Raw genomic sequence first — 4,807 nt, 5'->3', positions numbered from 1 at the left:
GTCCTATTACAGCGTCGGCGTCGCGGGATGATGACGTTTCGCACGCTGACGCGCAGCAGCGCGAGCGTCACGGCCAGTGACGCCCAGATTGGCGGCGCCTGCCGTCGCGTTTTGGGCCTCTTGGTTGGCACCTCACCCGGTTTCGCGAGCGCTGTGTTGAAACGCCGCCGCTCGGTCCAGTTACCAGTCGGCCGCGGGCTGCGCCCCGCGATCCTGTTGCCATGGCAGCGCGCCACGACTCGTCCTCCCGGCTCTTCCGCAGGCCGCACCGGGCTTCTGCCCGCAGGGCCCCAGCGCCGACCAGCCTACGTCTGTCTCCTCGCCCGGGCACACCTCCCCGCAGCGGCCTTTTCCAAAAAAAATAGCCCGCACTCCCCTCCAACCTCCACGCAGGGTCAACTCCCTTACTCCAGGCCGAGTTTACTGAAAGAAGGAGAAAGCATCGAACCGAACTTCCATCGGCTTCCCTGCACCAAACCTTTATTTAAAAAAAAAAAAAAAATTTTTGTTTATCAAATAATCTTTACCCCCAACCTGGGCTCGAACTCACGACTCTGAGAGATCAAAAGCCTCGTGCTCTACCCGCTGAGACAGCCAGGCGCCCCTCCCTGCACCAAACCTTTAAAATGCCAGCTTCCCCATTTCCTTTCCCTTGGTTTACGTTGGAAGGGGCGTCGTTCCTAAGGCGGGGCGGTTCATCACACTCTCATCAAAATACTTTTCACTTGACTTCTCCGCACCACTCTCTAGAGTGTTGTTTTCTTCTGTAATCCCTTCTCAGGGAGCATTTTGTTCCTACTTCGTCTTGCCTCTTAGGTTCTGTCTTGGGTCTTTTCACACTAAATGCTCTCACTGGGTGATCTCATCTACTCACAGGGCTTCAGTTACCATCTATAAACTGATGGATCCCAAATTCATTACCTCCAGTCATATTTATCTTTCAAGCTCCAGGTTTTTAAGCCTGGCTGTTAGATATTTCCAGTTGGACATCTGGGAGGCACATAAACTGAACTTATTATCTAACCTATCCGTATTCCCCCAACCCACCTCTTTTATCCCTTATTACCACCACTTCCATCTTGGCATCATTCAAGACCTCTCCCTCCCCTCCCAACATCCAATCAGTCAACAAGATCCTCACTGCTAAACATCTCTCACATCTATCCACCTATCACCATTCACCGCCAGCTTGGTTCAGACTACCATCATCCTTCCTCTGGGAGAATTCTTATGTCCCTTCTTTAAGTTTTATCCCTTACGGATCTATGCATGACTTTATACTGAGTGATCTCTCTAAAATGCAAAACGCTGTATCAATCCCCATGCTTTAAACCCTTTTCTAATTCGGCATTATTCATACTATAATGTCCATATATTTGTTTGTTTTTAGAGGGAGAAAGAGAGCAAATGGAGGAGAGAGAGAGAGAGAGAGAGAGAGAGAGAGAGAGAGAGAGAGAATCTTAAGCAGGTTCCACATTCAGTGTGGAGTCCAGCCAGGGCTCAATTCCATGACCCTGGGATCATGACCTGAGCAGAAATCAAGAGTCAGAACACTCAACCGACTGAGCCCTCCAGGGGCCCCTAAAGTCAATATTTTTAACATATCTAGGCCCTTCATGACCTGTCCCTTCTTAACCTCTCCAGCCTCATAAGACTTCCTACCCCTTATTCACTGTTTTCTGCCAGGAAAACTTTTATCTCCCTGGCCAAACACTCTTAACATATTTTAAATAGCTAATGCATTATAAATACATTTTAAAAGATGCAAAAGGCAATACAGTAAAAAAGTCACCCACCATCCTATACCCTCCTCGATCAGAGTTATTTTATCTCATGTTTCCTTCAAGTACCTTCTTTTTTAAGTTTATTTATTTTGAGAGAGAGAGGAGCAAGCAGGAGAGGGGCAGAGAGAGAGAGAATCCTAAGCAGGTTGCTCACTGTCAGCACAGAGCCCAACGTGGAGCTCAAAATCATGAACTGTGAGATCATGACCTGAGCTGAAATCAAGAGTTCAACGCTTAATCAACCGGGCCACCCAAGCGCCCCTCCTCCAAGTAACTTTATAATTTTATATTAAATATTTATGTCTCGGATCCATTTGGAATTTATTTGTGTGTATTGTCTTTCCAGTTGGCTACACATTTGCCTCAACGCTTTACAGAATAATCTTGTATTTTCCCCACTGGCGTGAAATATCCCTTTATTATGTAGTGTATTCCCATTCATATCTGAGTTTGTTTCTGGATTCTCTATTCCATTTCATTAATCCCTCTATTCATATACTATTACCAAACTGTCCTCATTATTGTAACTTTTTTTTTAATGACTGGTGTGCCTACTTCTCCCTCAATACTCTTTCTCTGGAATGTCCTGGCTCTTCTTACACTTTTATTCTTCCAAATGAACTTTTAAAGCAGCTTGTCCAGTTCCAGAAACAGTGCTGTTTTGTTTTTATTGAAGGATATATCAATGTTTAGATTAATTAGAACTATAGCACTTATCACGCTGTTTTATAAATTGCCTGTATACTTGTCTGTATCCATGTGAGTTCCATAATACTAGACACTTTAGGTCATCTTTGTGTGCTTTATGCCTGGGACAGATTCTGGCACACAATAGTTGCTCAATTAAGTGTCGTTAAATGAATGAGTGAATGGATTGCTGAATCCTTAAAGGCTCATGTCTGGAGTCAAAGTTGACCAACATATTTTTTTAGGGTATGATCTCATAGAAATAACAGCAATCATTAATGTTATTAATAATTACACAATAATAGGGGCGCCTGGGTGGCTCAGTCGGTTAAGCGGCCGACTTCGGCTCAGGTCACGATCTCACGGTCCGTGAGTTCGAGCCCCGCATCGGGCTCTGTGCTGACAGCTCAGAGCCTGGAGCCTGTTTCAGATACTGTGTCTCCCTCTCTCTGACCCTCCCCCGTTCATGCTCTGTCTCTCTCTGTCTCAAAAATAAGTAAATGTTAAAAAAAATTTTAAAAAATAATAATTACACAATAATAGGGGCGCCTGGGTGGCTCAGTCGGTTAAGCGTCTGACTTCAGCTCAGGTCATGATTTCATGGCTCCTGAGTTTGAGCCCCGCGTCGGGCTCTGTGCTGACAGCTCAGAGCCTGAAACCTGTTTCAAATTCTGTGTCTCCCTCCCTCTCTGCCCTCCCCCTCTCTCTACCCCATTCTCACTCTGGCTCTCTCTCCGTCAAGAATAAATGAACATTAAAAAAATTAAATAATTACACAATAATAAAAGGGGTTGTGTATTTGAAAAAGCAATGACTTTGTATGCCATGTAGGTTACTGTGACTTTGGACAAGTTATATAACCTCTCTGAGGGTTTTTCCCCATCTGTATAATAAATATACTACCACCTACCGTGAAAGTTGTTGTATTACATGAAACAGCATTTGTAAAGCATTTCACAAAGTGTCTGGCAGATAGCAGATGCTCAGTGGATGATAACAATTCTACCATGTTACTAACATCTGTAGAACTTCTTTTCTAGGACTCTATCTGATTGACATGAGAGATTAGGACAAGGATGATTCTAAAAGTCAATGGTGCCATAGTTTTGTGGTGGAAAATATTTTAATACGAGACTCCCTATATTTGAGGGAGAGAGAACTGAAATTGCAGGAAATAATCTCTTTTCACCAGTGTTTTCCAAATTGTGACCTGGGGACTACCCATAATGGATTGCCCTGAAGGTCTTATTCAACCCTACAGAACCCTGGGCCCTACCCCTGAATCACTGAATCAGACTTCCCAAAGGGTCGAATCCCCAGATTCTAACAAGTTCTTCGTGTGATTCAGATGCACACTAAAATTTGAAAATGTTTTTAGAATAAAGTTAGTTTTCAAGGAAAAATATAGTCTTGTCTGAAACCAGGAAACGTGAAGGTTGTTTACAAACATCGTGATACAGAGATGCTTCCCCAATAAGGAGAGGCGAGACGTCACTGATCAAGAAATTAATCACCGTGGCTGACTTGTGTTGCCTTTTCATCCAGGTACTCATCATTCATCCATCCATCCATCCTTCCATCCATCCCTCCATTCAATAGATGTCAGACACTGGACAAACTGTATTATAGCCATAGTCTGCAAACTGACAAATTCTCTTCCTGAGGTAAAGTCAGGTCTTTGCTACTCCTCAGCTATTCCAGAGACAGATGCCGCAACTTTTGCTTCTTTGGGGCTTGTGGCAACCAGCCCTGTCAAGTAATCATAAATAGCCCCACAGCTGTTGACCAAGGTGAACACAGATAGGCTCTGATCAAGTGGTCTGGTTAAGCATAGATCTTTGCAGAAAGTGGTGGGAGAGGGAACTCTGGGGGTAAGTTAGCCAAAACATCATCGAAGTTAGGAAGCATTTCTTTCTTTCTTCCTTCCTTCATCCATCAGCACCTTAAGGGAGAGATGATTATAGGCTAGTTAGCACTATACTTTTGTATGGAAGCTACAAAGATGGAAACTGTTTCTGCCCTGAGGGGCTCATGGTGTGGAGGAGGTGACAGACATCTAAACACCTGACATCACTATAGTATAACAAAGGCTACAATTGAGAAATGTACAAAGTAATGTTTTAACACAGAGAAATAAATTTTTGCACAAGCAGCAAAACATAATGAGCTCTGGAGTCAAAACACACTTGGGCTGGGATGCTGGCATGCCACACTGCAAGTCGGGAAACTTTTCTGAGCCTCAGTTTCCCCATAACCAAAACAGTGATTTTATTGGTACCTAACCTACCTCATAAGGTTGCTGTGTGTATTAAATGAAGTAATGCTCTGCTCACCTA

This window comes from Prionailurus viverrinus, unplaced genomic scaffold (genome assembly GCF_022837055.1).
Source record: "Prionailurus viverrinus isolate Anna unplaced genomic scaffold, UM_Priviv_1.0 scaffold_35, whole genome shotgun sequence".
NCBI lineage: Eukaryota > Metazoa > Chordata > Mammalia > Carnivora > Felidae > Prionailurus > Prionailurus viverrinus.
Note: the sequence above shows the minus strand (reverse complement) of the source record.